Source organism: Bos grunniens, chromosome 11 (assembly GCF_055505025.1).
Source record: "Bos grunniens cultivar Pamir isolate PY7600 chromosome 11, Bosgru_T2T1.0, whole genome shotgun sequence".
Lineage (NCBI taxonomy): Eukaryota > Metazoa > Chordata > Mammalia > Artiodactyla > Bovidae > Bos > Bos grunniens.
Genome location: NC_141175.1, coordinates 2709150 through 2727883, shown reverse-complemented (window position 1 = coordinate 2727883; position 18734 = coordinate 2709150). Strand labels below are relative to the sequence as shown.

Sequence of the window (18734 nt, the reverse complement as noted above, 5' to 3'; positions counted from 1 at the left end):
CTGGGGGGCAGCTGGGACCTGGGTGGGGAGAGCGGAATCCCGAGAGTGGCCCTGAAATGCCTGCCAACCCCCAGCCTTGGGGACCTCAGCCCGGCCTCGCCCCGGACTCCGTCTTCACCCCAGACTCCGGCTCCGCCAGCGTCCCTGGGAGCTGCCGTTTTGCGCCCGCGGGCAAAGCGTCTCCGGGCAGGGGCCGGCGTGTCAGCCGAGCCCCAGTTCTGTCACGAGCGGTGCAGGCAGTGCCCGTGCTGAAGGGGGCTGACGAGGGGGCTCGCGTCGGCCCTGGGCTCACGGCGGGGATGGGGGTCCCCTGAGCCCTGCTCCGGTCCCGGAGGGCCCGCGTGGAGGCTCTCCCAGGAGAGGGGTCTGGACCTGGGGCTGCCCCCCTGCCGATGTGGCTGTGCCTGCACACCTGGGCAGGGCGGCTCTGGGCAGGGGGTGACCCTGCCTGGGGGAGGGCTCGGTGGGCTTGGGGCTGGGGTGCACGCCTGGTGGAGGAGGAGCCAGCAGACAGGGACTTGCGGCCTTCTGGGGGCTCTGGGAAGGGCGCTGAGGCTGGCTCCGTGGATTGGGGGGAATTCACGCCAGCATCCTGCCGAGAATGCTTGCTCCCTCCTGCCCTGCTCAAAATCTGGTGTATAAACGATCATACTCTCCATTCTCTCCTATTTTCTTGTTGGCAGGGACCCTGCTGCCCTCCCCGGGCACATGCCTCCGCCCAGGGTACGTACGGGCCCGGGGTCAGGAGGGGTGGGTGTCCAGATGGCCAGGCGGGTGTGCCTGCCCAGCGATACCAGGAGATGCCGCGCTGATCGCGGGCTGTGATTAAACGACCTGTCCGGGCTGGCTGGGCAGCTGGTCAGTGTCAGCTCGCACGGCAGGATGTGTGGACGCTGCTCGCTGCGGCGGGGGTGGGGTGGTGGATGGCGGGGGAGAGCAGGGGCCGCCGGGAGCCTTGGGGGCAGGCTCTGTGGGGTGGAGAGTCAGACATGCCGCTGGAGTCAAACACCCCGGCCTGCCCCACCTGCCCGCCCTGGCGCTGGCCCCTGGCCCCTCTGAGCCTCAGGCCCCTCGTCTGTGGAGGTGGCTGCCCATCATGCCCTCGCACCTGGGCGGAGCAGAGGCCCCTGGTGGCTGGTGGGTGGCCTAGGCCTCCGGGGGCGCCTGCCGTGGGCTCCTGCTCCTTGGAGGCCGGCAGTTTCCACGCAGGGTCTTCCTCCTTGGAGGCCCAGCGGGCACGCAGCTCATGGACGCTTCCAGACTTGCAGCCGGGGTCGTCATGTGGGCGCCTGGCTGGCTGTGTGGGGCCTCGTGGACTGTCCCTCCCACCCCGGGCAGCGGCTCACCCCGGATGTTTTCCTTCTGGGTCGGGAGGCAGGCGGGAGGGAGGTGGGCCAGGCTCCGCGCCCGCCCCACAGCACCCAGGGCCGTGTTGCAGGGGGGCTGAGGGTCCCGGGTCCCCTCTGTCCTCATCCGTGTTCTCAGCGGGCCTTTCTCTGCTCCCGGGTCAGGGTGGGCAGACGCCCTGCGAGGGCCGGCAGGGCCTCCTGCCTCAGCGTCCCCGCCTGTAAAGCGGGGGCAGCCGATGCAGCCGTCGGGAGGAGCGTCTGCCCCGTGAGGTCCGCCTGCCGGCTCGTGAGCAGATGCTGGCGGCGGAGGCTGCTCTCTGTGGTCCCCTTAGGAAGCGATGGCTCTGGGGACGGTGCTGACTCTTCTGGGAGCGGGCCGGCCGTGGAGATCCAGACAAGGCAGGGCTGGAAACAGGAGGTCGGGGAAGCTGCTGGTGGCCTCGGGTCTGTCGGTCCCCTCCAGGGGCTCACCCCTTGTTGGGGTCTGTGGGCCCAGGGCAGGGCACCGGGCAGGGAGGCGCGTGTGGCCAGGCGATGGGACGGAGCTGGCTGTGCGTGGGCAGGTGTCCAGCCCCCGCCCTGACCTGACCGCGTCACCCCAAACTTGGCTCCCTCCCAGCACAGGAGCCCCCGGTGGGGCAAGGATCCGACGCCCCGGGAAACGTGATCCCCTCCCTGGCCTGTGAATATTTCATCAGTGGATTAAAAATTGAAGCCGAACCATCATCCCCCACCCCAGGAGGGTGGAGGAGGGGAGCTGGCTCTGTTTCAGGCCCGTTTGAGTCTTTCTCTTGATAATGGAGCCTTGTCAATTAGAAAGTGACATTGCTGTTTAAAATGCCGCTGTGCGGCCCTCTTTAATTAAGGCCGAGATGTAATAACCAATCTGCTGCCGTGAATGAATTTTTAACCATCCGAATGAGGGGTGACCGGTGCCCAGCGGGGTTTGTCAGGGTGGGTGTGCCGGGGGGCCTCAGGAATTCGTGGGGGCTGTGGCGCTGGCCGGGCGGGGCATCTGGCCTGTGTTGGTGATGGCGTGTGTGTGTTTGGCATGTGTTGGTGGTGGGGTGTGTGTCTCTGGCATGTGTTTGTGGGGTGTGTGTGTGTCTGGTGTGTGTTGGTGGGGGCGTGTGCCTGGTGTGTTTTGGTGGGGGTGTGTGTGTGTGTGGTGTGTGTTGGTGGGAGGGTGTGTGTCTAGTGTGTGTTGGTGAGGGTGTGTGTTTGGTGTGTGTTGGTCGGGGGTGTGTGTGTTTGGTGTGTGTTGGTGAGGGGGTGTTTGTTGGTGTGTTTGTGTGTGTGTGGGTGAGGGTGTGTGTCTGGAGTGTGTTGGTGGGGGGTGTGTGTTCGGTGTGTGTTGATGAGGGTGTGTGTGTCTGGCGTGTGTTGGTGGAGGTGTGTGTGTTTGTTTGACGTGTGTTGGTGGGGCTGTATATCTGGCATGTGTTGGTGGGGGATGTGTGTGTTTGGTGTATGTTGGTGGGGAGTGTCGGTGGGGGTGTGTCTGGCTTGTGTTGGTGGGGTCTGTGTCTGACACGTGTTGGTGGAGGTGTGTGTGTTTGGCGCGTGTTGGTGGGGGGTATGAGTCTGGCGTGTGTTGGTGGAGGTGTGTGTGTTTGGCGTGTGTTGGTGGGGGGGGTGTGTTTGGTGTGTGTTGATGAGGGGGCGTGTGTCTGGCGTGTGTTGGTGGGGTATGTGTGTGTGTGCGTGTCTGGCATGTGTTGGTCAGGGGTGTGTGTTTGGTGTGTGTTGGTGAGGGGGTGTGTGGTGTGTGTGTGGGGCGTGTGTGTTTGGTGTGTTGGTTTGTATGTGTGTGGTGTGTGTGTGTGTTTGTGTGTCTGGCATGTGTTGGTGGGGTGTGTGTGTGTGTGTGTGTGTGTGTCTGACACGTGTTGGTGGGGTCCGTGGCTGCCATGTGTTGGTGGGGGGTGTGTGTTTGGTGTGTGTTGAGGGGCTGTGCGTCTGGCGTGTGCTGGTGGGGTCGTCCTAGTCTGTGTGTGAGGCCAGAGGATGCAGACTCTGGTCTGTGTGTGGGGCTGGGGGATGCAGACTCTGGCTCCGTGTGTTTGCGGGTCAGGATGGGCGGGTCAGGATGGGCACGACCGGGGGCTGAGGTCAGGCCTGACATGGGGGCGGGGGGAGCCCCGGCGGTCCCGAGGGTCCTGTGAGCGACGCGAGGGGCTTTGGTGCGGTGGGGACAGCTCTGGGCTTGGGTCTGCCCAGGCGTGTGCTGGGTGCTTGGCGAGCCAGGATCGATGAGCCCCCAGGCCTCCCGGGCTGTCAGGGAGCCTGGACGTGGGTGGACAGTGCCGCTCCCGGTGGGCAGGGGCTGGGCTGGAGGGTCCAGCCAGGTGGTCACTCACTGGGACCCACGGGTCTGTGGGGCTGCGTCGGGGCCCGCGGGTGTGTCTCAGGCCCCAGGGTGGCAGCAGGGGTCCCCTCCAGGCCCACGGATGGAGGCCCGGCACTGGGCAGCGCTGCCCGGCTCCTCCCCACTGCACCCGCCCACTGGCGGGCAGAGGTGGCCGCCCGCCAGGAGCAGACCGTGAGGGGCGGCGCGTCTGGACCACCCAGCCTCCAGCCTCCCTCCGCCGGCCTCAGTGTTTTCCTTTGGCGGGGCTGGTGCTGATCCCCGGCTGCCGGCAGGCGCTGGGCGCCGCGTGCCCTGGCCGCGTCGGCGGCTCCCGCCCGGCTCAGCAGCAGTTACCCCGGCGAGACAGAGTTGGGGTGTGGGTGTTGTGGGGTCGTCCGAGGGGCTGAGGGAGGGGCCGGCTCGGGGCGGCTCCCCGTCGGTCCTCAGCCTTGCCTGCACGCCGTGGTGGGGTGGACTGGGCCCTTGCATCAGGCACGGTCCTCCTGGAGAGCAGGGTGCCTGCCGCCTTGGGGGATGTCTCTTGGGGGGTGCGGCGGGCTGCACCTGGAGTTTTGGGGCCCCAGGAAGCGAGCTCAGCTGGGGAGGAGCTGTGTTTATTTTCTTAGATGATTTAAAGGCTGCTGGAACGGTGCTCGTGAATGTCCCCACAAGGCGGAATTTCTGACAGCTCTGGGTGTGGGAGGCCCGGCCGGGCGGACCGAGCTGGAGGGGGCCTGGTGTGTGTGTGTGTGTGCCTCTGGGCACGCATGGCGGCGTCAGGGTGGCGACCGTTCACGTGGCTGCCCAGGTCACTGCCCGCCCTCAGCAGTCCTTCCCCTGTGCGCGGAAGGGCTCTGATGCCAGGGGGCTCCATCTGCTTCTGGGAGGCTGTGTGCCCCAGCGTGTCCGTGTGCTGGTCCTCCCGAAGGCGTGCGCTGGACACTGCCCGCCTCCTCCGGACCAGAGGGTCGTCTGCCCTGTCCCCCTGCCCCTCCCCAGGGCGGGAGGGTTGAGGTGCCGTCTGTCTGGCAGTGATGCCTGGCGTCAGGCAGGGAAGGGCCTTTTGTCCCAGAAGCCTCCTGGTGCCTTCGGAGGGCCGTTGGTGTCCAGGGCTGGGTGAGCCGAGCTGTCTGTAACCTGGGCTTCCTGACCTCTCCCTGACGGTGCTGGCAGGACTCAGGGGCAGCGCCAGACGCTGCTCCAAGCCTCACCGGGGACACCCTGAGAAAGCTTCATGTGCAGCAGGCGGACGGTCCCCAAGGGACCACGGGGGGCGGGTTGGGGCCTGCCGTTCGGGGAGCAGAGATCTCGAGGCCCCGGAGCAGGGACTCGGGCCGGCCTTGTCCGCAGGCCTCCCTGGTCGGCTGCCGTGGCCGCCTGGGGTCTCCGGAAGGTGCGGCCCTGGGGGCTGGGGGCCTCGGGCAGCTGTGGCCCTGGGGGGCGGGGGACCGTGGGGTGGAGGCGCATGCCGGGCCGTTCTGACCTGGGCTCTGCCATTGTCCGCAACTAGTGGAACTGAGCTCTGTCTCCAGGAGCTGAGTGACAAGGCCGTGTCGCTTGTCACTTCTGCAGAATTTGCAGCCAGGTGCCGCCACGGGTTACTGTGTCTGCCCTCCTGAGCTGTCGGCCTGGCGTGAGAAGGCCTGTGGGCTCTGTGAAGCGTGGGGCTGAGTTAGCTATAGCTCTGACCCAGTTAGGGTGTCCCCCCTGGGCTGCCCACCTTTGAAAGAGGGGAGCTTTCAGAACCGTGGTGTCCAGACCAAGGAGGTCGGCAGCCTTGACGCTGGGCTCCCCGGTGGGCCCTGGTGACCCTGATGTGCAGCTGGGCCAGGAGCTCCCAGTGCCCTTCCTGTAGCTGTCTGTGTGCGTGAGTGCATGTGCGTGTGTGTGCGTGCGTGCGTGCGTGTGTGTGTGCGCATGTGTGTGTGTGTGTGTGCGTGTGTGTGGCGGGGGCGGGTATGTGTGGTTCCCAGGAGATCTGAATCTTTGGGAGCTCTGCTGTTGCTGAAAGTCTCAGATCTGGGTCAGGCCACGCCCCACGCCCCGGGCCCTCCTGGCTCCTCGGGCGATGCTTATCTGAGTCCCTGATCTTGGCTCCCGTCCCCGGGCCTGTGCACTCCGACTCCCCTGCCAGCGCCCATGGGCCTCCCAGGCTGGCGATGAGCATGGGCCTGCCCCAGCGCTGCGGGGTGTCCGGACCAGGGGGACTCCTGGGGCTGGCTCCCCTGCCCGCAGGGAGCTCAAGAGCTGGGTCTGTGTTCCAGAAGTGCCGGTACCTGTGATTGCAGGAGGGGTGTGCGTCCTCTCTCGTCCTCTGGGGTTCCGGGTGGCTGGGGCCGCGCTCCCTGCAGGCATGACCCCCCCCACACCGTGCCTGGCTCCCCCCTGCCTGTCTCTGCCCCGGGGCTCTTCCTCACCTAGGGAACTGCAGGCCCAGGTCCCCAGGGTCAGTGGGAGCAGTGGTCAGGGGGCTGGGCCAGGCGGGTGCTGGGAACCCTGTCAACCAAAGGACAGATGATGAAGGCAAGTGGGACCCTCACTGTGGGTCAGGGAGATGTCGGGCACCCCCACCCGTTTCCTGATCTGGCCTTGGGAGGCAGGGAAGACAAGGGGCTCTCACGGTCAGCCAGCCGCGGGCCCTGCTGCGTGTCAGTTTAGGTTTTGATCTCTGCTTGTTTGGGCTTCTCCTCTCCGGCGGGGTGGGGAGGGGAGGCCCAGAGTGCAGGGGCCAGCAGAGACCGAGAGAGAAGGGACGGGTGGTGGCTGCCCCGGGGAAGTTTGCACAGGGTCCTCTGTGGCTGGGGCGAGTGCCCGGGGTCGGGGAGGCCTGGACCCCTGCCCACTGCCCGGGCCGCCTCCGCCCTCGCCCTGTTGCCCAGCCTGAAGGGCGGCGGGTCTTTGCAACACAGCAGAGGCAGGTAGGGGCCTGGCCCGTTGTGCAACCTGCAGCTGTGTGGGGAATTCCTCCCAGCGCCCTGCCTCTGCTCTGCCCCGGAGTCTGCATTTTTTGGAAAGCTTGGCTGCGATCTAGTCCCAGAGGGGCAGAGGCTGGGCTGCTCCCCGGCGTCAGATAAGCCCTTGGCGGTGGGGGGGGCGGGGCGGGGGTTGGCCACAGTTAGGTTGGGGGGGGCGAGGTCTGGGATGGCTGCTGGGCTTTGATGTCCCTGAAGAAGGGCAGGGTCGTGTGTCCACGGGGAGCCAGAGCGGGGTCCCCCAGAGCTGTCGCTGGCTCAGGCCGTCTCCTTTCCCCGCTGACCGGAAGCGTGGACCCGCTGGCTTTTGCTCCTTCCCCGGCCTCCCCCGGAGGGCTGGGGGCCTTCTAGGAGGGGCCTGTCTTCACCCAGTTTCCCCATCCCAGCTCTGTGGGGCTGGCTAGACTTGTCCCGAGTTGGGGGCAGTGTCAGGCTTCTGTGGGTCACCCCACTCAGGAGCAGGGGGCCTGTGGGCAAGCTTCTTAACCCCCCGTCCCACTCCGAGCCTCGGCTGCCTGGCCGCTGAAGTGGGCAGGATAAAGTACTGCTGTGTTGCTGGTTCTCTGTGCGGCGCTGGGATCGGCCTGGCTCACGTGGGAAGTCAGCGCGGCAGCGGGGCCTGGGGTCCCTGGACCTGGCCTTGGGCTGGACTCACGGTACTGGGTATGGGAAGACTCCCTGGAGGTCGGTCCAAGGGGAGGAGAGGGTGCCAGGCACACAGCCCTGCCAGGAGGGTGGCCCTGTGCAGAGTGGGGGCCTGCGGGGCGGGGTTGGGGCCTCCCTGCCCCCGACTGCCCGGTGCGGGGGCACAAGCTCCTGCTCAGTGGTTATTGGACCAGACCCCGGGGGCTTCAGACGGGAAGGGTGGAGTCTACCAGGGTCCTGCTGAGGTGCGGTCACAGCTTGGGCGGCCGCACCTGTGCCCACGCAGCTGGGAGAGGCCTCCCCTCACCTGCCCCCCTCCCCGCCCTGCAGGCGGCCCCAAACCTCAGGAAGCCCCAGGAAGCCCCGGGGAGGGTTGGGGCACGGAGAGGGTGCAGCGGGGGCAGAAATAAGACACAACAAAGCAAAGCAAAAGTCTGCCCCCAGCCCCCAGCCCGCACCCCACGCCTCCTTATCTGGTCCCCGGGCCTGCCTGTCGCAATTGCTCGCTAGGGGCTGGGTTGAGAAATGCGATCGAGAGATAGTCGTCTGGGGCGGTCGGACGGGTTTGGATCCTGCCCCTGGTGGAGGGCCTGCTCCCTCCCCCAGCCGAGGAGAAACTGGCCTGCACCCTCCTGCCTGCGTCCTGGCCCTGTTCCGGGGAGAGGGGGCTCTGGGGGCCGGGCGGGGAGCCTGCCTGGGGAGGACCTCCCCACCGCCTTCGTCTCGCAGCTGTGTGACGTCAGTACCCGCCGCCCCCCGGCCTCAGTTTCCTCCTCGGCCCCTGGGGTGGGGTTGGAAGTGGGGGCTCTGTGTGCAGGGGTCGTGCAGGCCAGGCCCCGCGAGCTCAGGGTGCTGTGGGGGACGCAGCCCTGAGCAGGGTGGAGGGAAGGAGTGCTTCTCCCCAGCAGACCTCGGGTTTCTGTTAGCTGGGACCTTCCAGGACGCAGACATGTGCCAGAAGTAAGCAGTGAGGGCCACGCTCGGGGCGGAGCGCGCGTTCCTAGAAAATGGACCGAAAATGGTGCTTTTGTCCGGACAATGATCAGTTTTGCCCCTGCAGCCTGTGACCTGAGTTATCAGAGGACGAGACGTGGGGCAGCTTGGGGCAGGGAGCGGTCAGTGGGAGAAGTGCCGGCCGAGGAGGAGCCCGGGGTGGCCACAGGTGTCCACGATACTGGGGAACACAGGGAGGTGGGCTCGAGCGGGGGGCCTGGAGTGTGGGGGGCGTGAGATCCTTTGGGTGCGTGACGGGAGGGAAGTGTGACCCCCACATGTATTTCTGTGGACAGACTCTGGTCGCCTGCCCACCCAAGGATCGTGTCCTTCAGAGGGGTCCCCGTGGGAGGCTGTGTGTCACTTATAAGAGTGGCCCCGGCCGAGGAAGGAGCCAGCTGTAACCCCGTTCCCAGGTCAGAGCCCAGGCCGCCAGGTTCTGTCTGGCCCAGCCTGCGTGTCCTCGCCTGGGAGTGTCCCGGCCTGCTGGGCTCTGGGCTGGACAGGAGGCTCATCACGCTGTCAGCGGCCGCTTTCAAGCAGGAGGTTGGTGAGGGCTTAGGGCTGACTTGGGGCGAGGGGCAGGACGTGGGCAGCTGCTGTCCAGGGTGAAAGGGCCTCCATCTGCCTGGGCTGGGGTGGAGCTTGGGGGAAGCCTTCCTGGAGGAGGCAGCAACCTGCAGTCGAGATGAGGCAGTGGGTGGAGGCCGAGAGACGGAAGAGGAGTCCTGGGTTCTTGCGGGGAGGCCAGACCTGAGGGCCAGGCGGGTCATGGCGGGCCCCACAGGGCTGTGTGGGGGGTCTGACTCGAGCTCCTGGGCGCCCGGGCCGTGTCCTCTGCAGGAGGCGGCCTTGCAGGTGCTGTTTGCCCCGAGTATCCCTGCCCCGCCCTGCTGTGCGCAGGATGGGGCAGTGGGGCCGGGGCCGGGGTGTCCGCAAGGCTGCGGGCTGGCCTTGGCGCGTCGGCAGGTCTGCGCTTGGTCTTCGTGTGAGTGTGATGTGCACGTGGGCAGGAGACCAGGAGCCCTGCATTCACCGTTCACCTCCGTGGGCTCAGGAAGTGGCCCCAGGATCCTCTGGAGCCCAGGAAGCCACAAGGAAATAAGGGGTGCAGGGGGAGCCCCCGGGGGGCCACACTGGAATGGCCAGATGGCTCACACTTCAGTGGGAGCAGGCTTGGGTGCAGAGGGCGTGTGAGCAGCTCCTGGTAAAGAGAGGCCCCAGGTGAGGCCAGGAGGCTGCGGGGCCAGCAGCGGAGACCGGGGGGCTGGGCAGGGGCGCCCTGTCCGTCCTCGGGACAGGGAGGCAGGCTGCGGCGATGCTGTTGGGTCCAGACTGGGGGTCCCCAGCCCTCCCGAGCGAGAGTGTCTTGGAACCGGACTTGGAAGCCACCGTTCCACTATGTCCCTGCGGAAACTGAGGCCTGGCAGTGGGTGCCTGAGGCCGTTCAGAGCCTGGGAGGGCTGCGGGGCCCGGCGGCTTCGGTGGGCTCCGTGTCGGGGTGCCCGTGGGCTCCGTGTGGGGAGGGCACCCTGTGGTCAGTGTTCACTAGCAGCCAGCTGCTGAGCCGAGGGGCAGCTGGCCACCGAGCCCCCAGCCCCAGTGCCCTTCTCCTCGGGCTTCGCTCCTCTCCCCCTCATCCTTCTTAGCTCCCTGGTGCTCCTGCCTGGCACCCACTTACCTGGCCCCGCCTCGCCGCGCTTCTGGCCCCCAGCCCCTGGCTCCCGGCCCCCCAGCACCCGGCCCCCAGCCCCCCAGCACCCAGCCCCCGGCCCCCCAGCCCCAGCCCCCAGCCCCCGGCCCCCCAGCCCCCCAGCCCCAGCCCCCCAGCCCCAGCCCCCAGCCCCTGGCCCCCCAGCCCCCAGCCCCCCAGCCCCCGGCCCCCAGCCCCAGCCCCCGGCCCCCCGGCCCCATGGAAAATGACTTCCCTGAGTCTGCGTCCTCGTTCTCCTCCCGGCTCCACGCCTCCTCGGGGGACGCAGTGCAGCTGTGTCTGGAGGGTGCCGGGCTGGGGAGGGTGGTCCCTTTCCCTGGCCTTCCCACCCCCTTAGTGGGCCTGGATTTGAGTTCTCCTGAGGACTGGTTGGTTAAGACAGACTCCTCGCTCCCTCTGCTATAAATAATAATAATAATAATAAACCCAGTCAGCATTTGTGGCTGGATTCCCACGGGGGACAGGTACATGTGGCCGGGGGTTGGACGGGCCACGGTGGGGCCCTCATGGGGGTGGGAGGCAGGTGGACCCTCCTCCGTGTCCACCTGTCCAAACACATGGCCGAGGCTCGGGAGGGCCTGCATCCTGTCCATTTCCCTCGTGGGCTGCCTCTGGCTGGATGTCTGGCTGAGCAGGGCCGCCTGGGGGCTCTGGTGGGCCTGGCCTGTGAAGGGAAGGGGCTCACGCTCTGAGATGCCTTGTTTCCCCCACCGGGGGACAGGCGGAAGGTCTGGGGACCCTGGGATCCCGGGCTGGAGAGGGGTGTGGAGGCGGAGCTGAGGAGGGGGCGGGCGCCTGGCGGGGCGGCGTGCTCTGTCCTTCAGCCCCGCCATCTGGGCTGGAGCCCCCAGCTCTGGCCCAAAGCCCCTGCTTTCGTCGTCTTGCCTGGGGGGGCGGGTCCAGGGTTGCTGGCTGGGCTGACAGCCACTTGCCGCCCTCGGTGGCCTTGCCCAGGCCGTGGGGCGCAGGGTCGGCATCCGGCCACTGCCCGAGCCGCTGACAGCCTGCAGACTCCCTGTCGTCGGGCCCGGGGCGGAGTTGGCAGGAAGCAGCTGTTCCTTCCCCTCCCTGCCTTCTGGTCACGGGACTGCGCTGCGACCGTGAGCCCGGCTCGGCCCTGGCCTTGCAGAAGTCCCAAGTTCAAGTCTGCATCCATGCGTCTGCTTCCTTCCCCAGGGGCCTGGCGGTGGGGCCGCGCGGTGCAGCGCCCGCCCTGGGCCCCAGTCTGAGCCGCTCTCAAACCCACCGAGGGTCTCTCTCCACCCTGCAGACAGAGGCGCCTCAGCCACAGGGCTGCCTTGTCTGGGGGGCAGCCTGGGATCTGGGACCACCCGGGGCAGGGGGAGTTCTGACCAGCACCTCCTGGAAGGAATATCCCCATCAAAGGCCTGGGGATCCTGGGTGTGGGGGCTGCCCCTGGCCTGACCAAGACCTGGGACCTCGGCCTCGGGGGACGGTGGTCACATGCACTGAGGTGGACGCTGAGCTGTGCTGTTGGGCGGCTGGGGGATGGGGTCCTGGGCTGGGAGTCGGCCCGTCTCCAGGGGCCATCAGAGCCCCAGGCAAGCCCCATGCTGGCCCTGGTCTGGGGCTGGGGAGACACCTCGGGGTGGGGGGGTCTGGGAAGGCCTGGCTCCCTTCGAGCCCGCCGTGGCTAGTGCCTCTCGCCTGGACTCTGCTGGGGTTTTGTCTGATGGGAGCCAGTGGCCTCGTGGTGTTGGGCTTGACTTTCCCACATGCCTTGCCATCTGACTCATCAGGGTAATGTAGTGACCGTGCTGCTAATTCATTCGACTGATTACTTCTGGAGCTTTCTCTGGGCCTGGCACGTGGTCTCGGAGCCAAGAGGGAACTTGGAGAGCTCAGGGACCAGGCTGGGAAGGCGCAGGCCTCCCTCGAGGCGGGGCGGCTGCCCCCGGGCCTGTGATGCGCTGGGGTGCAGGCCCTTGTGTACCGAGGCCCATTTCAGGGCCTGGCCTGTGGCATCCGGCCCTGGGGTCCCTCCCCGCATGGCCACCCACTGTCCCTCACTCTCCCCACCCCGAGTCCACCCTGGCGGGCCTGGGACAGCCGTGGCCAAGAGGCCACGGGGCTGAGACGCTTCTAGCCCACGCAGTGCGCCGGGAGCCGGGAGCCGCCGGGTCTGCCTCCATCTGTCGGTGATGAGCTTCTGGGGCTGTAACTTGAGTCCTGCGCAGCGTGCTGCGGTCCTTGGGGTTGCAAAGAGCCGGACACGACTGAGCGACGGAATTGCTGAGCAAGTGCCTGATGGATCTGGTTAAAATCTGGGGCACGGTGGAGGTTCTTGGTTTGGGAGCAGGCCCATAGGCTCTCAGGGTTGATCCACCGACTGCCCACATGGCCAGGTGGAGATGGAAGGTTCCAGAACAAGCTCTCAGCCCAAGGGCCTTGGGCTTCCTCCTGGTCTGACACGTGCAGGGGCCTCCCCACCTCCCCCGGCCCTGCCCGGCTGGGCTTGAGAGGGTGGCCGTGGAGCTGGCCATGTCTCCAGGGTGCGCCCAGCGCCAGCTGGAGCTGGCCTCCGCGGGTGTGCTGACTGAGATTCACCTTTCGTCCCTGGCGTGGAGGGTGGGGGGCGCCCTACACAAGCCTGGGTGTGGGGCTGGGCCTGGGGTCACGTGAGTCGTCCCCGAGCAGGAGAGATGGGAGGTCCCCAGGGCTGAGCCTCAGGGTCTGTGTTGAGCCTCTTGTCTCTGGCATGGCTGTGGCTGGCTCCTGGGTTCCAAGCGGGAGGTGGGGGCGGGAGGTCTCCTCCGCCAGCAGCCCTGGCCCCCGCTGCAGCCTGGCTTTCCCACACCGTGTTCGGGGGGGGCCTGAGGTGTCTATGGCTGGGAGCTGTCTTTAGAGGAGGAGGGGCGGCCGCAGAGCTGGCACGCACCCCCTTCTTCATGGCGGGTCGGGGACGGATGGTCAGCCCCCAGGGTGCTGGGCGCTTGTTTTCTGAAGGGCTCTGTCTGCGGTGGGGAGCCTCCTGGGGTGATGATGTTCTGAGAGAGGTGGCTGCGGGCAAATGGGCGGCAGGACCTTGCTGCCCCCCAGCCCCCGCACAGCCTAGGGGCGGCAGGGCGACCTCAGAGGGGCCCCTCACCGGGAGACACACGGTAGGCCCCGGAGACTCCGGCCTCGTCTGCCCACTCTCCTCCCTGCCGGAGGGGAGAGGTGGAAGGTGTCCACTTAGGTGATCAGCCAATTTCACAGCTCACTGGTTTCCCATCTAAGCGCCAGCCCCAGTGGGCCTGGGGTGGGCCCCGCGGCCGCTCTGCTGGGTGCTTGTCGGCGGGCTCCTCGCTTCTCGCCCTGTGGGGGCGCCTGTGGCCGCGGTCTGGCGTCTGTGACTCGCTGGCACTACATCCAGGAAGATGTGGACGGTGGGTGTGCACAGAGGGTCGTGTGGCGAGGCAGCGGCGAGCACACCTCTGGGAGCCCATGTCCTGGGCCGCGCCAGGCACGGTTCCGCTCGGCCAGGCGCATTCCCTGGGGGCTCAGCAGGAGAGAGACCGCCTGCAACGCAGGAGGCGCAGGTTCAATCCCTGGGTTAGGAAGACACCCTGGAGAGGGGAATGGCAACCTGCCCCAGTGTTCCTGCCGGGAAATCCCTTGGACAGAGGAGCCTAGCGGGCTGCAGTCCATGGGGTCGCAAAGAGGCGGACACAACCGCGCGTCCGAACGACACCGACGCCCAGCTGACTCGGCGCAGCCCCGTCCACCTTGGCCCGGCCCTCGGAGGCGTGAGGACGCCAGGTCCTGGGGGCCCCTGGCCGCCTGGTACCGGGGCGACGCCCGCTGCCAGCAGATGCGGGGGCGGGCAGGGCCCCGGCTTTCGGGCAGACGCAGGTGGTGTGCGTTTTGGGTAAACATAGTCATGCCGCCCTTAGCGGAAACCTCGGGCGATGACGCCCTGCCACTTCCACTTACTTTAGCAGTTTAGGGGGAGAAGCCTTTCCTGAGAACTTGGCGGCCTGAGAAGAGAACGGCACATCCCCGGAAAGCGGGCAGGTGGCGAGGCGGGGGTGGCTGCTGGGCGCACTCCGGCCCCAGTGGGCCTTCTCCGCCCCTCCTCCCCCGGCCCCCTCCTCCCACTTTCTAGATTCTTCTACCAGGATGGCATGACAGGTCTTTCCCCCTAAATCTCGAGCTGAGCTGAGTTTCCGAGGCGCACAGCATCTTGCCCAGACTCTGGTGCGGACGCTGTGGGGCAGGAACCCGTGTGTCCTGGCGGGGACGTCTGCTCCGGGCTCACTGCCCCGGTTTGTGGACATTACAGATGAGGGTCTCCGATTCCTTTCCTCCTTCCGCCCCATCCCCTTACACAGGAGGAGGCTGAGACTGGAGAGGGCTGTGCCCGTCTGTGGTCACCCTGTGGGGGGGCGGGCCGCCCTCAGCATCGGGGGGCACTTCCCACGGTAAAGGCTGTGAGCGTCAGGTGGGCCGTGTAGCCGGACTCGGGGTGCAGAGACGGAGGAGGCGGGGTGGCCCCTATGACAGCCAGCTGCACGCAGGCCGTGGGAACGTCCCCCACTGCGTGTGCCGTCTCCCAGGGTCCTTTCGGGGACCTCTGCTGTAAAGACGGGGCGGGTACTCAGGGTCACACACAGGAGCCTGCTGGCCCCCGGCCGACAGCCCCCGGGGCAGGGGCACCTGGGCGGTGACGGGCACGTGGGTCCCCGGCCCTGAGTGCGCTCAGGGTGGGCCGACCTGGTCTCCGAGGACGGGCTTTGACTGGTGTGTCAGCCCCAGGGTGAGGCCGGGCGTCCCGGCCCCTCTGCGGGCCTCACGCTGCCCCAGTGTGGACGGTGGGCCCTGTGCTGAGCGTGGCAGGGCCCTCTTCCCCTTGCTGGGGACTCTGCTGTGGGGGACACGGCCGTGGCTTTGCTGGACATGTAGACGTGGGCCCTGCTGTCCCTCAGAGGGCCTGGGGCAGGGCAGGTGAGCCGGTTTCACATCTGCTCTTGGTGCTCCCGGGGTGGGGGGTCGAGGGGCTAGCGCGGTCTTGGGGAGGGGTCAGCAGGCTCCGTGGATGGAAGGGAAGGTGCTTAGGGCGGAACTCACTGCTCCGTTCACAGGTCCCCCCACCCATCATGCCTCTGTCAGGCCCACGCTGGAGGAGGGGTCCCATGCCGGGGGTGGGTGGGGGGCTTGTCTGGTGGGGGAGGTGCACACAAACACCCAGCCTTGATGAAGCTGGACCCTCTGCGTGAGCCTGAGGGGTGGCCTGGAGGTGGCGGGTCAGGGGTCAGGGGTCAGGTGAGCGACTTCTAGGAGCGTGGTTCCGTCTTGGCCTGAGTCTTAACGTCTGGGGTTTTGTCTGATCCGTCTGGTGCCTGCTTCTGGCACCCCTTCCTCGCTGGCGGGGCCAGCGGGCTGGCGCTGGGTCACTGTCTTTCGGGCTGGGCCTCGGGGGCCGTGTGGTGACCAGTCGCACAGGGAGACTGAGGCTGCGAGGTGCCAGGCCCCGGGGGGAGGTGGCCGGGGAGGGTCCGTGGTCCTGGCGGGGAGTCTCCAGAGCCGGCACCGCCTGGGTGGTCCCCGGCGCACATCTACATGCACGGGGCGGGTGCGGGCTCTTCTCTGCAGGGCCGGCCACCCCCCGGGTGCAGGGGCTTGGCCGGGGCTCAGAAATCCGCCTTATCTTGGACCGTCGGGCTTCCTCAGCAGGCTGTCCCCGTTCCCGCCCCTGCCCCGGCCCATCTGGAACTCGTTACCTCTGGTGTCAGCGGCAGAGCAGCCCCTACGGCCGGCTCCCAGGACGGGGACGCCGACCCTCCTCCAGCCTGAGCCCCCTTGGGCAGCACGAGGCCTGTGGCCTGCCTGGGGCCAGTGCTGCAGGGCCGGCTGTGGGTGGGCCGTCAAGTGTCCCCCACGGGGGGGCTGGGCAGGGCTGGTCTTCCTGCTCCAGAATCAGTGCCTGGGAGGAGATGTGGTCTTGGGGTCTGGAGGGCAGGGGGTCCCTGTGTGGACGTGGGGGCGGCTGAGGCTGGAGCGGATAGTTGCTCGCCCGGCCCCGGGACTAAGGTCTGCCCCCTGCCTCGGTGCCTTGGAGGGGTGGCCGGATGGTGGTTTCGGGTGTCCAGGGCGGGGGGCTCAGAGCAGCCACATGTGGGCGGTTTGAGTCTCTGCCCAGCTGTGGGCCACCAGGGGGGCTGGGTGTGGTGGGCTTCCCCCAGCAGGCCTTCCTGGCGTTCCCTGGACTGTTGAGCTTGCCCGAGGGCGGCCTTCCAGGCCTCGGGTGCCAGCCTGCGCGGTGGGCCCGTGGGAGCCCGTGTGCTGCCTCTGGGCTCCTCTCCCTTGCCAGATGCCGCTCGGGGAGTGGGCTCCGGCAGCCACGCCGGCTCCGGGCCCTGCTCAGCCAGCCCTGCTGATCTGCAGGAACTGCTGATTCAGCTAATGGTGCTCCAGCTCCCCGACATCAGCCGCGGGCCCACCCTGCCGGAGCGCCTCCGCACCAAGCCTCCCTGCCGGCTGGTGTCTTCTGTCGGTCACCAGCCCGGCTCGCTCTCACTGCGGAGGTGCCAGTGTGTGGGCTGGGCTCCACGCCCTGGCCGCCCAAGTGCAGCTGCAGTGGGGGTGGGCTGGGGTCTCCACCGCCCTCTCAGGACTCTTCCTGCCGTCTGAGGGGCGGTGGCAGGAGCTTCACTGGCCTGAGTCACGGGTTCGCGGTTGTAGGAAGCGCAGGCCTTCAGCCTGGGAGCAGCCGCCGTCTCACCTGGTTCTCAGTCCTTCAGTCACGGAGGCTCCTTCTCCTTTGTCGCTTACACGACGTGGGGGTGGGAGAGGCCTGAAATGGAAACCCTCTCTCCCAGCCGTGTCTCCAGGAGCCCCTGTCCCCACAGCGGCTGCCTCCCCGTGGAGGAGGACCCGTCAGTGTGGCCATGCTCAGTCTGGGCTCTTGATTCCCAGTTTCCGGTGCCCCCCCGGGCTCAGCAGATGGTCAGCGGGGGGCTCGACAGAGGCACGATCTGGCTCCCGGAGGAGGTGAGTCCCCTTTGGGGACGGGGGCACAGCTGTCACTCTGTCTCAGGGCTCTGATGGGTTTGCCTGCAAGGTCCAGGGGCTCCCCCCACCCCGAGGCCAGTCGGCCCCTGCCTGGGGGACCGCCGGGTACTGGGGTGCGCTAGACGAGCACCTCTCGGTGTCAGGGCCTGGTGGCAGAAGGTACGGAGGGCTGGTTGTTTTACCGAGTGAAACGGGGCTCCGTCCTGTGGGTGGTGCACACGTGTGGGCACCTGGGAGACCGTGGTGTCTGGGGCCCTGTTGTCCTGTCCCTGTGAGGTCCCCACTCCCACTGCTGAGCACCCCCGACCCCTCAGGGGCTGCAGAGGTTTCGGGGCTCCAGGCCTGGCTCCGAGGTCCAGTCGGGGGCGGCTGAGTGACCTCAGGAAGTCCCGTCCCCTCTTGTGCTGGACGGGCCCCGTCTCCTGCAGCCTCGCGGTTCAGAGGTGGGAAGGGAGGCAGGGGCCAGGCACGAGGCCCGTTTAACCTGGAGGCTTGCCCTTGCCTCTTATGACAGTCGTGCGTGTGTGCAGGCCTGTGCAGACAGCCACGTCTGCCCATGCGGCGAACGCGGTGTCCACAGCGCTGCGTCCTGCCAAGGGTGGCGCGTCCCTCGTCCCTCTCGGTGTCTGGATCCTGCTGGTCTGAAGCGGGGTGCTGGGTGGGGCTCCCGGCCACCTGGGGAGGGCGTCCCGGTCATCTCGCCTGGGGACAGGGAGGGAATGTCTGCAGGGACTTCCGAGGGCACGTGGGGTGTATCCATCCTCTGCGGGCCCTGGGGGAGCCTCAGGCCTGAGTGAGCCCTGGCCGGCCCCGCACTCCCCCGCAGGAGAGCCCTTTGGCTGGCGTTCCCGCTCCTTGGGGCGTGGGGCCTCCTCCGGGCCTTGCCCGCCACTGCGTCCAGACCGGGCGTCCCCCGATTACCATCCTTGTTTCTGTGTGGGTTCGTGCTCCGTACCCCCAGTGGGCGATCTGCCGTGTCCCCGGATCTAGAGCAGCACCCGGTGTTGAGAAGGTGCCTGGGTCCCTCCTGATGAGGGGCGCAGCGTTTGAAACTCTGTCTCTGTGGGTTCCTCCGGCCACGTTGAGCCTTTGGGGATTTCAGAGCCATCCTTCCTGGTTGCCCCTGAGCTGTCTCTGAGAGCCGGCTGGGTGTCATGCTGGCCGCTGGTGGGGGCACCTGGGTGGACGTGCTGGCCTGTAGAGCCCCCTGTCTGGCGAGTCTGCAGGGCGGGCACAGTTGAGACCCCGGAGGGCGTGCTGTGCAGAAGGAGTCTGGCGGCTGCTGGGCCACATGTGCTGAGAGGCAGGGCTGCCCAGGGGCACTGCCAGACCGGGTGGCCGGGTGAGGGTGGAGTCACTGTGGGGGGAGCGCTGCCGTGTCCCCCCCACCCCCGACTGGTCCTGGATGTGTCCTGAGGGCCCAGGGAGAGGCCATGCCAGGCCTGCACCGTGAGGGCTGTGCTGGGGCTCTCAGTCCCCGGCGCTGGGGGGTGGACAGGCTCCTGGGGTCTGCAGGGGCTGGGCCCTTGGGCATGTGGGCAGAGTGCCCACTCAGCCCCGGAGGCACAGGGCACAGGGAGAGGGATTTTCCCCCGATGCTGACCCCCACCCCAACTCACAGCCTCCCCTCCCACTGGCCAGGTGGAGGCCCGCGGGGGGTACCCGCCGCACTGCTCCTTCGGGTGCGGCCTGGGTCC

General features: G+C 67.6%; 1 protein-coding gene across 3 annotated transcripts in view; it reads left to right on the top strand.

The window, feature by feature from the left end:
* Window positions 1–18734, top strand: part of RXRA (retinoid X receptor alpha) — a 92817-nt gene that overhangs the window by 19886 nt on the left and 54197 nt on the right. The gene's annotated exons all lie outside the window — the stretch shown is intronic.